At 44.6% G+C, this 14003-nt stretch overlaps 1 long non-coding RNA gene across 1 annotated transcript in view; it reads right to left on the bottom strand.

Annotated features, from left to right (window-relative positions):
* Positions 1–3182: 3182 nt before the first annotated feature.
* Positions 3183–14003, bottom strand: part of LOC138303771 (uncharacterized) — a 46020-nt gene continuing 35199 nt past the window's right edge. The window contains exons 2-4 of the long non-coding RNA XR_011205444.1: positions 8412–8765; positions 5087–5164; positions 3183–4167 (exon numbers count right to left, since the gene is read on the bottom strand). This is a non-coding gene — a long non-coding RNA (uncharacterized lncRNA). The remainder of the gene's footprint in view (positions 4168–5086; positions 5165–8411; positions 8766–14003) is intronic.

Raw genomic sequence — 14003 nt, 5'->3', positions numbered from 1 at the left:
TGTCTCCCTCATTGGTAACATGGTTACTGCATCACTACTCTGTGGTCTTTTCTCGTTGAGCTCTGTAGCACTGTCCCTCCTCTTTTCCTTTCTCTTTACCCACCTGCTTTCCCACTTGTCTAAGCACCTCCACACTTGTGCACTCTGCAGCAATTCTCTAAGGTGCGCCTTCATGCCTGCTGACCTCATGTGTTCAAAGTCTGTGGTCCCAAAATCCAATCTGTAGCTCCTGCTCAAGTGTTTTGTTTTGTCTATATCAACCCCGTTTTTGTCAGCTACTTCTTGCAAGCTTCTATGTACCTTGTTCACTTCTTTCGTAATCCTTGGACATAGATACCTCAGCTCTTCTTCCGAGTAGGACTCTAACCTATTCACACCCATAGTCCCTTCCACCAATTCTTGTGCTTCCATGTTCAACCTCATCCTATTCATATAGTCTTCTCCCTTCCCACTGGCTGAGTTTTGAGTGGAATTCAGACTGTTGAACCACTGTGTCAGCTGTTGTGCATTCAACCCCATCAGTGTAGCATTCACATCGACTGCCATTGATGGTTGCGGCAACTTTTCAGTATTCGATGACAGCGGTATCATCAGTGGGGGACTCGACCTCACCAGTGTTGACTGAGAACATATGGGACTAAACTCCATCAAGGATCCGGATCCAGTTGGCTGAGCCGCTATCGGAGTTATCCCTGGAGTGTTTTCTATGCACCTCCTTTCTATCCCATTCTGCAGCATTGATCCCTGACCGCTCATACCTAAGTTAGGCTGACTGTACAGAGGTACTGGTGGACCTACAGTAATGGGTAGGGATATCGCATCTGGGTTCTGTCCATTTCCCATGTTCTGAGACATGTTCATTCCCACACTATGGGTCATCATTGCCGGCATGCCCATCTGACTCCCCGTCATCTGAGCATGTGCGTTTCCCCCCTGCATCTGCTTTTGAGGCATCAAAAACTGAGTTGATTCAGCTTGTGCCAGTGTTGGGTTGTGACCATTCTGTCCTCCCATTGCGGTTGGATCTAGAATCATCCCCGTACTGTTGTCACTGCTGTAGTACCTTGGAACCTGCGGCTGATAATTTTCTGCTGGTTTCAACATGGGCACATCTGGATATATTCTCCTAACCTGCGGTATCTGCGGGGTGAACAGTAGACTCGGGTCCTTAGATCCCGATGATGCTCCTGAACTCTGACTTTCACGGTTCTGTACCGATGCCGGAGGGGCAGAACTGGTACTTGGACCTTGTCCACTCTCTGCATAAGGTGGTGGACGGTCGTTCAGCAATTGCATGATTAACTCCTCATCCTCTAACTCCTCTTCCCTTCTCAACTTTTCCTCGTCCTCTCTATCCTTGGAACACCTCCTGTTTGTCTTACAGGTAGCTTTCTTACCTGTCTCCTCTTCTTCCTTAGTAATTGCGGGAAACAATTTTATTCCCTGCAATACATCTGACCTCCACACCTTCTGTGCATTATCCCACCTAGCGTCCGCTAGTGTCTTTTCTACCTTTCTTATCCTGGTCTCGAACTTATTTTGCGCTTGATGTCTAGCCATCAGTTCCCAAATTGCTAGAGCCTCAAACTGTGCTGGCCTTGGAGGTACCTTCATGTCGTACATCGCGAATCTCAAATTTTCTAGGATCCTTATATTGAATGTCCCATGGATCAGGAACGCTACGCTCCCATGTTTCTCTGTCAACTTGTGCCATTGCTTTAGCCAAAGGCACGGAGCTACCCCTTTTTCCTCCATTACAATGTAAGCTGGTGTACCTTCGGGTGGCGTCTCCTCTCCTACGCTCGCTTTAATGTAAGACTCCCCCTTCATCGCACTCCTTAATGCTTTAAAAAATTTCATTTTCTCGTCCTTTTATTTCACAAAATTTGTAATCAATAGGTGACTTTAATTCCCGGAATACTCTTCGCTTGCCTTTCCCCTTCCAATCGAGCCCCACGGACTGCGTCCAATCCGTGCGCGACCCTTCTCTGCAACCAACCTATCCCAGCGCGGCTCCTAGTGACGTCACACTCACACACACTGCGGCTGACAAAGCCTCGCGGCTAGTCCTCCTTCACTCAGCTCCTCTCGTAACAACTTCTTGTATGTATCGCGAGCTACCAAAAATATAAAACAGATCTGTCGGTTTACTACAGGAAGGGTAACACAATCGCTTCAGGACCTTAGGGATTTTTCACTAGCCTCGGCAGTTATTCCATCTTTCTCGGTCCCCACGTTCGCAAGCAAATCTGACCCGCAGACCTACTCTCAACTTGTCAATGATCTATTCTAGTGCACTTAGAATTTTGTCAAAGCCCGAAGTCGAAGTTTCTTTCACTCCCTTAACACACGTACCGACTCGTTGACCACGCCCGATCAACCTACTAAACCGCCCAGACCACAACATAAAACAACATACTCCAGAGTCTCTTGACCTCGCAGGGCCCGTCTCAACAACACCAACCACGTGGACCTTTTTATGCACGAAGCGCCACATACACATGAAGTTCGACGACTTCCCTACTCTCACCCACGGAGTCGCACCTCCGCTATTTCTATGAAGTTCGACGACTTCCCTACTTCTACACTCGGAGTCGCACCTCCGCTATCCTCTAAAAAAAGAAAAAAATTCCTCGCAACCTTTTCACACAATCTGCGGCAATAAGCTGTGCAAGCGCAAAACCCTAACTTCACTCATACCATCACTAGTACCGCCAACGCCGATTCCACACCTCCATTCTCTTCATTCGCAAGCTCCGAGATCCCGGGAAAGTCGCGGTGGACCTAGCCCATCATCATTCTGTCAATCAGTTTTATCCAAAAAAAAACTAATTCAACTTCTCGAGTGGGGTCTCAAAGGGCGTAACCGTTAATTCAACACCATGTACTTTAAGAGTGAGGGGTCCCAAAAGGCGAAACCGTCCTCTGCTACCATCTACTGATAGAGCGTTCCGTACTAATAATTTACCTGTACTTGGACGCTCTTTAGGCCGATGAATCTTTTGGCTAAGTGGGACTCTCCTTACTCTATATCGGTCAATTTAGTCTAATCGATAATCAATAACGAACATAAGCAATACCCTGATCAACATAACACTTAACAATTAATCCAGAATACATTTCGGCGAACCCTGACCTTTCAGTCAGGAATAACCACACCAGTTTATTCAAAGTTAGTGAATTTATTTCCCTATATTAACAAAGCTAGCACAATATAGATGTGTCTCAACACCAAATGATAAATATAAATGAACATTAATAGCTGTCCATGACGACGAAACAGATGCAATCTATGCAGCATTTGAATAACAAGGCATTCGATAATAGCAATGCAAATCACTAATAGTATAATCTGTAATGAGCTAATTGCATACATTAGTCAGCATAACAAGGTCTCAAATTGCATTGTGCAACAAAAGGAATCCTCATCTAACCTCTAATTAGCATCGGCATGTGGGACTTCATGCAAAAACAATTTAGCAACATTAATTTAGAAAACTCCTAACTAGGGATCTTGTCAAAAAAAAATCAGCAGTTGGTTACCTAAAAGAAACACAATGCAATTTTACAATTTTCCTTTCATATTTACCAATTACGATCAGCATACAAGGAAGTCTTCGTCTCACAGGTACCGTTTCTCGATCAGCATGGGTACCGTTTCGATCAGCATGGGATGGGGCAAAGGGGCAGGGGTGGACGGGGCAATTGCCTCACGGCGGCAAAATAGAACTACTACTTCATGCAAGGGATCAAAGTTAAAGTCTCTAGGGCAAGAATCATTTAAAGTTTCTCTCGATTAGAGAAAGCATCAAAGTCTCTTTCAAAATGGCGTCGCAGCAAGGTGGGCCATAATAGCTACAGTGTCCTGCAAAATGGCGGGTATCGAGCTGGTAATGGCAATAATGGCTGCAAATGGCTACTTTCTTCTCGTGCACCTGGTTTTTATAGACAACAGTTCAAATCCAGTAGGGTCTTCCATTGGAGGGTTCATAGGTTAGCTTCAAATTGTCCAATCAGAAACGACAGTTCTCAAGCTTTTACTTAAGCATACATTATCCTTGGAGATGGGTACGCAAGTTGCAACATTTTATACCAATTAACTCACTTTCAGAGCTTCCATTGTCCGCACCTGCAGATCGACCTTGGAGCAAAGAGAAAAATGCCAAGCTGGCACAAAACTTTAAGATAAGCATGTGAACGATCCCAGTGGAAAAGTACAGCTTCAAGCAAAAATACACGTTTATTAGTACATTGGAAAAATACGAGCATCTAAACCGTGAGACCAGGCAACTAGGCCAAAGCCTCCACTAAAGTTATGCTAAGCTAAAACATTTCAAACAAGCAAATCATAGCACACGTTTACGATTATGTCAGATTAGTGCAATTCTAATACATGACGTTATATAAAGCACGCTTATAAATGTTGGCAAACTACTCTAAGGGCACATTTTGTCCCCGTACAATCTTTATTAGTTCGGTTAAAGTCACACATGATTATTTCAACACTACGTTTAAGCGCTAATAAATGTAAAACCTTCATTTCTGCTTCATCAGATGCAAGGTGGGAGGTCAAGCCACAGCTAATTTTATGTGTAGTCTTGTAAATGTGTATGTATATGTTTGTATATATATAAATACACACATGTATAGGCACACATTCACAAAGCTACGCAAAAAGGGACATGCCAGATATAAAAGTGAGTGTAAAGTCGTTAGTCCTTCCTTTATGTCTGACCTGTCCCGGTTTTTGCTCCTCAAATTCTGGTCACCCTAGGTACGTGACCACTTGCGCAGTCGTTTCACGCCGGTATTAAGACGGGTGGGAATAGCAGCGGGGCTGGGGAGAAAGAGGTCAGGAAGGAAGGTGGCGGGAAGACCTGGGGCACACGAGTCACAGCGCTAGCACGGTTAATTACAAGAGAAAAACATATAATATAGCCACAAATAAGGGGGGAAATCCCCAATCCCCACACCAAGGTTCCCGCTGCAGCACGTAGTACACATAGAGGAAATGGTTGTGAAGGAGTCCCTTTTGTGAGTCACAATTTCTTTATCACATGCAAATACTAAAGCTTAAAACTCTTACCTGACCATGGCCTGTTGTTGTTTTATCCCTCCTCCCTCTCTCCGCCTGAGGGCCGGATCATTGTGAGACCCTGACGACCTATGGGGACAAAGAACAAAGAACCAGTAACAGCGGGAAGGAACACCAAGACCAGGAGAAGGACCATATATCTGACAACATCAACAAATTCTAGGATTCTCCATAGTGAACCAAATAAGCACAATTGGAATGAACACTCCCTGGTTCGGCTGACTTTATAAGGATAAATCGAAACCCGGTGACCCCTCTAGAAAAAAATCCCTTTATATACTGAAAGCTATCTTATTATTCTTGCTGAACTTTATTTCACACTGTTTGTACATGTTTGCTGGTTTGGATATGGCATGTTTTGATGTCCTGTGATCTTGTTCAAACGCCAATAAAAGTGTTTATAAAAAAAAAAAAGGAAACTGGTCCTGCTTATGTTCACAGTGTGCCCCACAACGTCTGTCTATATCCACCTACTCAGTCTAGTGATCGTTATGTAAAGCTCCATCCATACAGAGGGAATAGTCGCCTGCATACCGTGGCCAGATCTCAGATATGGTTCATTGCTACAAGAGTAGGCATCTCTGTGTAGATGCTAATGTTGGTCCCAATTAGGCTGTGGATTTAGGCATGTCCAGAAGAGGAGGGACTGCAGACAGTATCAGCAATAGACCATTAGCTGGACAGGTGAAACCAGAAGGCTACCTGGAGGAGGCCAGAGGAGGATGTTCTCCTAGGTACACCTCGTCCCCCACCTTTCTGACTGTAGTGGAGTGGCCTGGATCCAGGTGATTAAATATTCAGTCAGGATATTAAGGGGGCAAGCCTGCAAGGCTACTGCCCATGTCCAGCAGCAATATGAAAGGGGGTGCAAACACCCCTGCAGCAACTACATCATCTTGGTTGGGTACTTGCTCCCAAAACTGTCAGATTGATGAGAGATTTTGTTAGCAAGCCCCTTTCAAGGAATCCTGGTACCCATTTCACCCAAGAAAGGCGAAGGCAGAGAGTAGTGGATGCTCTCTATTTCACACACGTGCTGTTCTACTAACCGACGTTGCTGCTCCTACGCCTTCTAGGGGAGAGATGTTAAAAACCTAGAAAAGCAGGGGAGACCAGGGATTGGGAAGCTTGAACAGTGCAGCACAAGACCAAGGGCCTAACTCGGTAGACGGGTTACTCCGTCACAACAGTGATGGATTTCCCGTCCGCCAAACTCTTAATCCCATATGATAGAATGGGATTTAGATTTCAGCGGACAGGATCTCCGTCACCGTTGTAACGGAGTAGCTTGTTCTCAGAGTTCAAAATGAGGCCCTAAATCAAGAACAAGAGACTAGGCTTAAGTTCCGGTATCTGCACGTGAGAAGCCACAAGGACCTAAGAGTAAGTGACTTATGACGGAATGTCAATATTTAACTTTGAGTTTTTACCAGTGAATATGGGTGGGCCTAATCCCCTTATAGATTCCTCACCAGCATCCTTAATTCAGTAGGTATATAGTGATCTCAATAATGGATCATGGTATTCAGATCTGTTATCAGTGGTGACTGGTAGGGAGTTTTGTTGTTGGTTTATGAAAAACCACAAGAGCAATTGCAATTACTGTAAGCAACAGGTGCCACCACCTCACCCCCATTCTATGTGCCTGCAACCTGGTAGACACAACCCGCACAACTTGAGAGCACAATCCACATAGAACATGCAAAAGATCCATGTGAGTGTGGTCGTGGTCTGCCAGCACCTCAATCGAAGCAGGATGAGGCAACACTTCTGACAACAGGGACGGCCCAATCATCGGAGACTAGTCATGGTTAGTCTTAATTAAGAATGGGAGCTGTATGTTGCATCAGTATCTCTGTGTTCCGACAAACCATGAACCTAAAGAACCGCCTCAGGCACTGGGCTGGCCTGATGTACAAAGCTTGTCCCCCCAACACTGGTCTAGTTCAGCCTGATGGTGGGCAACGTTGGAAGCTTGTTACTTGAAACCTTAGGTCCCCAGGTGGGGTCCAGCTAGACCAACTGTTCTCTTTATTTGCAGCAGAAGAGAAAAAAAACCTAGCTCGCATTCATCACCAAGATAGATTCCTGGGCCGAAGACAATTAAAGGCTGGCATCTTTAACAGAGTGCCATGGTCACCCCTTCTTTCCCTAGTAGTAATTCAGGCTAATAATGATGCTAATGTTCCTAACAAGAATTTGTCTAGTAAGGGCATGTGTATGTTCCAGTGGTCTCAACCAAGACCTAGAAATTGAGGGAGCAAGTGTTTCTCCTTCCAGAGTGAATGCTGAGTGCAACGCAAGGCCAGGTGTATGTGTCATCTGAAGGGTGGGTGAGTACAACATGCATTCTTCTGCTGGCCAAATTAGGTGGCAGTGCTAGAACCTTGAAAGGGGAGGGAAAGGTGCCAATATCACCTGGCAACAGAAGGATCTCCGATACTGGGAAGAGTCTGGATGACTATATGCAAGATGCGAATAAGCGATTCCCTGGTTGAACAGAGGCGTGAGCCTGGAGCCTGCCTGGTTAAACAATGCTGTAGGGAGCGAGTCATGGCTTTTAGAAAGCAGGTGCTAGGGAGCATTTAGAGAGGCTGCATCTTTTTACTTATTTTCAGCACAAAACAACAAAACACAGTGCAGGCATACGGTATAGGAAGGAGACATATTGCAAAAACAGATATATATTCCCTACAGCTGGCAGCAGGAAACGAGATATCTAGTCTTACATTCATTATTGCCTCCCCATCCCACCTGCATCTAGGAGCCATTCTGTTTGTGATAGGCACGCCAACCACTCTGCATCTTCTCCTATTTGTTCAGCAGCCCCTGCATTGGTACACCACTTTCGCCGCCTGTTGACACCAATCCATATCCTTCTCCCGGTCGGGAATTTCCAGGGGGACAGGTAATCCCCAAGTCCATGCCACATTTCTTTTTGCCACTCCAGCCTCCACCTACAACTGCAGTTTTGAGTATTTGGGCCAGTTTCTATCCATCTGAATGTTTAGGAGACGCCATTTGGGATCTCGCGAAACCTCCCTTGTCCCTACCCTGGACATTATTCTTGTCACCCTCACCCAGTAAGTGTGGATAATCAGGCAGGACCATCAGGTGTGGATAAAAATGCCCTCCTGCCCACAGCCTCTCAGACAAGAAGTCAACACTCCCACTCATGTGAAGCAGTATTCTAGTGCAGCAATATGTGTATAGAATTCGTAAATGGACCAGTCTAAGCCCTGATCGTATTGCAAGGACTCGTGGACCCTGTCAGTAATTCTCCTAGGTCAGCCTTCCATTGATCCCTTTAACCTACCTAGTGTTTCTGGGGCGATGTTCAATATCTTCTTGTTTGCAAGTGAGATGGCCTTTTCCACCATTGGGTCTACAAGTAGTCTAGCGTCCAGCGGCGAGGACTCCGCCAGTTGTTCCTCTCCTGAGAGGTGCATCCTCAGAGCATGATCCGCCTGTAGATAGCAATATCACTCCATTTCTACCATGCCATGTTCACTCAGGAGTGCCTCAAAGGTCAGTGCTGCCGACCCTCTTCACAGGTCCCCAAGCCGGTCAATACCCGCATCTTCTTCAGCATTCCAAAATCCCCGTCCTTACCACCTCTGCAGGGCTAGAACATGACTCAAAGGGAGGCCAGGAACTGGACAGGTGGACACTAGAAGGATTACATGAAAAAACATCAGTGGGTAACACTAACTTCTATTCGAGCACCAGGCCCATAACCTCCCAGTGCTATTCATCATCTGCAAACAATGTAGTTGCTGCACCATTGTCCAAAAGTACCTTTTTTGACTGTGACTTTTTAACTTGCAATTTGTTGAGGGGTCGCAGCGCGACAACAGAGTTATTTTGTTATGAACTACAAGTTTTTGGGCACGTAATTTAGAAAAAGACTGCAAAACACGTGCCAGCTTCCACTTTTAAGAGATGTTTACAAACCTCCTCCGGGGCAGACCATAAACCACTATTCAAACAGTGCTTATCAGATATCAGTCAAGTGAAGCGGTGTATTTACAAACCCATAATAAAAGCCTCGTTTGTTGACTTCCCTCCGAAAGGAAGCATGAATTGATAATTATATGCAGAGCAGGGTTTCCATCTGGTTAAAAAAGAAACCTGGAGAAACAAGACTTCTATCACTTTCAATATGGAATGGTAAATATTCACATTTATTGGGCCAAAACATATCTTTATGGCTGAAAATGACTTGAATTATACTTACTTGCTGTACGCAAGGCTACCTAGCACGCATGCCAGTATTTTCTCCTGCGTGATTGTACACCCTAATTGCTAACTATGCAGGGATAACCCCACCCAAGGGGTTTGGAGGGGGCGGATCAAGGCGTTGTTTGGCTTGTAGGTTTGAGAACACCCACTCGCTCATCATGTGTTTTTGATCATTCACACATTCAACACTTCTCCGACCGTTTCCTACCCTGGAAATGGTGAGAGATTTTCTCCTGCAAAACCCTGGAGTAAAACGTTTTTTAGGCTGTGAAGGGGTGCAGACCATCTCCAAACTTTGTGGCCTAATATGGGCAAGAGGTTTTTCCAAAGGTGGAGAAAAAAAGGGACAAATTAGAATTAGGCACTGACTTCACCAAATGCTGACTTGTATTGTGCCTGCGATTCAACAGTGTGGGGATACAAATGCCCAGCAAGCATTAGCAAAGCCAAAAGCTCTCGCCCAGAAAAGACCATTTGGCTCTATAAATGTCTTTTATCTATATTGTACAACAACGCAGCTGCTGTGCAGCATACCTGAAAGTTAGTAAAAAAAAGTGTTAGGAAGTGGCCAGCACTGACCGCATCGTGGCTCTTTTTGAGGGTCAAGCCTGCGTCGCATGCGCTTGCGCATGCATTTCGCTAAGCGAGACGCTGTAGGAATTAAAAAGAGCTCGGAGCCCTGTCCACGTCACGTCAGTGTCTTTCACCGGCTCGTGGGCTTGCCTGTTAGAATCTGCTTGCTTTCATTAGTGGAAGGCATGCATAAGTCATGCCTTTTCCAGTGGCTAGCCCTCCTCGAGTGCATCGACGAAGTACAGAAAACATGCAAGGCTCGCTGTTTTCTGTCCGGCTCGTGGACTACTTTTTCTCTATTTTCCCTGCGTGAACTTGCTTGGCAGAAGTCGAGCGCTTTACATAATATCGACCCTGTTACACAGTTAATTGCTCTTTTTCCGGTTACGTATATAAATGCACTTTTGCCGATAGGTTTCATTACGAGTGAAAAGTCGGGTTAGGAGTTTACAACGCTATCAGCTCTAACACGAGCAAACGCGAGACCCGTTGCATTGCAAATGCTTGTTTTATCTGGTGGGATGGGAGGGAGCAAGGAAAAATGCAGAGTGGAGGCAAGAATGGAGCAAGAATAAATTAGCAATCTAAAAGAAAAAAGTACCTCTGAAAGTGTGACTAGTGGAAGGACACATGACGGTGAAGGAAGCAAGTACCTGGTCCATGCTCAATGGGAGGGACAACAACATAAAAGGGAAGGGAAGCTGCCAGGCCCAAAGAGATGTAACAACACTGAAGCCAACCAACGGTAAGCAATAATAGGGCTCTAAACTCCTCTGTTAAAAGTAAATAAAATGTCTGACAAGCAACAGCGCCTGCACAGGCTCAGGCGAGACCTAAAAATCATCACATGACATTTCCAGCAGTATGCCTGGAAAGCTGTGAAATGTGCATCTTTTGAGATTTAGGATTGGGAATCTTTGTGAACTGCAAAAAATACTAAATCTGCACACACCAGGAGAAGTATTACTAATTACTAGCCTCATTTACCACCTATTTTGTCTATCTTGTCCAGACCTGTTCTCTTGAAGCATGTCAACTTCAAAACTCCCAAAGCCTGGCCGACACCGAAGCGAAGATAGGGGAGAAAAATGGTGGCTTGCATTGCCCAGGATTAGTCTCAAATCTAGAAATTCTGTTGGAGAGATATCTGAGATCGGTACCCTAAAGGTGGGCCGCAAATATCAAAGACCACATGGCAGTGCACAACACTAGTGCCAACCTAAGGCAATGTACAGCACTAGCCTTAAGCACCACCTTTAGGAGGGCCAAATCCGAAAAACCGGACTTTTGCAGAATGGATGGTGTGCACTCCAGAGGTATAACGATAATTTGCCTGGAGCACCAAACATCACTGCAGCCATCATGGGACTCCATAGGCCCATATGTGAAGGGTCTTTCTAAATGGAGTCTATGAAGGATCGGCGACCGGCAGATCCAGATTGATTAAAGTGTTTAATGAGGGGCTGTTCTAGATGTGACACAGAGAACTATTCAGGTTTTTGCACATTTTAAAAAGAAAGATATCAGCCATTTGTTAATTTTTGAGACATTGCAAATGCAGGAACTTGGCACTTAAGTTGTGGCAACTTTTACTGTATTGCTGTTTAAGATAAATATCCAGGTTGCTTAATTACAGATGTACAAGAGCCCTAGTGTTGACTAGGTGTGTGTGTATATTCTCCATCTTTAATTTTATGTAAAAGGATAAATGCTAGGCTTTGCTAATTTTCCTATTTTCTATTTACCTGTTTTCACATAAGAACATCAGCCATGTTAGTGCACAACTCTCTTTCATACAAACAAGAGTGCACCTGGATTCACCTGGATGGATTGGGCTGTCAGCACTCCTAGTAAAAATGCTCTCCCCCAATCAGTGGCATTTGAGGCTTCCATCCTGTTGTTCCACTCTACCTCCTGCCTGAACTCTGTAGAGCAGACACCATGACAGTTTGTATGAGGAGCAATCCTACTGCCGATTCTTGGTGGTCTCCCCAGAGCAGATACCAACACATAGCTGACTAATGTCAATGTTTATGAACTGCTCCCACGTTTCGGCTCTCACTGAAACGTGGCTCAATGGCGCATCAGTGTTTAGTACCACAGACTCCCCCAATGCTAATGATCAGATTCTCACTAATGCAGAACCAAGAAAAGCAACATCAGAGTAAACATCATAGTCTGGGAGCCAGCCACCTTCAAATAAATACAAAACCTGGATTACAATCTGTTTGTATTTCTGTCTGCTTTAATGTATCACCGACTCTGCTCTAAGAAATGTCTCACCACCTTTCAAAACAGACATCTTCGTTGAGAACAAGATAAATTCTTCAACTCAAAGAGTGCTTTTATCATGGTGGATCCGAGTATAAAGGTAGATGACACTTCCAACATATATGCTGAAGGAATTGACAAAGTTTTAGACAAAGGTGGCTCTGCTCTTATAGTGACCAACTCAACTGCACAAACACAAACTTGATTATTTTTCACTTCTGCTAAATCAGGCAGTTTCCATGTAGACTGCCCAGTCATGGCCAAGCCATATCCTCGTTAACCTTGACCTGAAGATGACGTTTGTAGTAAATCGCAATGCAACTGTTGATATTCATCCAGATATTACAGATTTCTAAACATTCAACCCAAACACCATGAGTTGCTTCACCCTGTTGGATATTTAAGCTGTAGGTGCCCTCCAAAATGTGTCTCTGATGTACTGATGATCCTGTCCTAATGAAATTCTAACACAGATCCCAGAGACATTATAAGAAGAAATTGCATCTCCTGTAAGTCCACATGGCAAGCTATATCATGTCTCTGGATACAGACTGACCCACTAAGGGCAAAAAGCATATAAGTCTAATTTGCTGTCTTGGTTCACAAAAGCAGAAGATTCTACCAGTGAGCTCTCCAAGATTTATAACAAGCTACAGATCACAGATATACACAACCTGCGTCAGCTCCCTAATACAACTAAGAATCTAAACTCTTCAGTGATACAAATCACAGCACTACAATAAAATAGTTTTCAACAATCAGCGGTTGCTCTGTGAGACTCCGGTAACTACCTCAAAATATTGCCCTGATCATTATGGTGCTAATATCCAGTTTACACTACTCCAATGCTCCCACTGATAAGCATTGGCAAAGCAAATAGCCATTGCCTGTGGGATCTGTTGTCATTGTCAATGGGTTTTAGCCATTCCGCATAGCATCCCTGATGCTGTGTGGCACAGCTAACCAATAAAAAAGAAAAAAATGTTGGTGCAGACAGCTGCGTAATTTTGTGTAGGCATGTGCACCGATGTACTTACAAGCCTACAAACTGATACAACAGCTTTATTTATTTTTAGTTGGGGAGAACAGGCGCACAAAGTGAGACAGAGCAACAGGGAGACATGAGGAAGCAACACAGGGGATGGAAACAACATGAGGGGGCAGAGAAACACATGGCAGGACAGAGACACGGAAAAAGGCATGACAGAGAAGCACATGGTGAGACAATGGGTAGAGGAACAGAGAAGCACAGTGAGAAACAGCAACATGTATACGGAGTGGCAGAGAAGCACACAAAGAAGGCAGCAGGAAAAAACATGCAAATTAAGAAGAAAAAAGTAGCACTATAAAAAACGAGTAGTGTAAGGACACAGTAATGCAGCCATGCTCCAAAGGAGGGACACATTCACAAGCCATCAAATAAGAAGAAAGCATATGTAAAAGACAATGAGGACAACTGGTTGGTAAACAATGGGCGGGATCTAAAACCACTTTAAGCTACAAAGTGTCTCACGAAAGACAGCGCATGACTGACTTAGGCTAAAAGTAAACAGGACACTATATGAGCTCCATAGAATACAGAACTATGCTACACAGCTCATAAGTGGGCCACGCCCTTTTCACCAAATCATGGCTTCATTGGTTGATCATCAAAGAAAAATCATACTTTAAGACTCTTTGCTTAGTTCACAAATGTCCTCATGGCCACACCTTGGTCTAGCTTTCAAAGTTCTTCTCATGTCTTGTGAATGGTGCAAGCTTGCAATAAGATATGGCAACATCTCTACCAACATTCTGTCAATGCCTACAATTTGGCTCTCTC

The sequence above is a fragment of the Pleurodeles waltl genome, chromosome 7 (assembly GCF_031143425.1).
Source record: "Pleurodeles waltl isolate 20211129_DDA chromosome 7, aPleWal1.hap1.20221129, whole genome shotgun sequence".
Classification (NCBI taxonomy): domain Eukaryota; kingdom Metazoa; phylum Chordata; class Amphibia; order Caudata; family Salamandridae; genus Pleurodeles; species Pleurodeles waltl.
The sequence above is the reverse complement of the archived record's forward strand: the minus strand, read 5'-3'. Positions and strand labels throughout refer to the sequence as shown.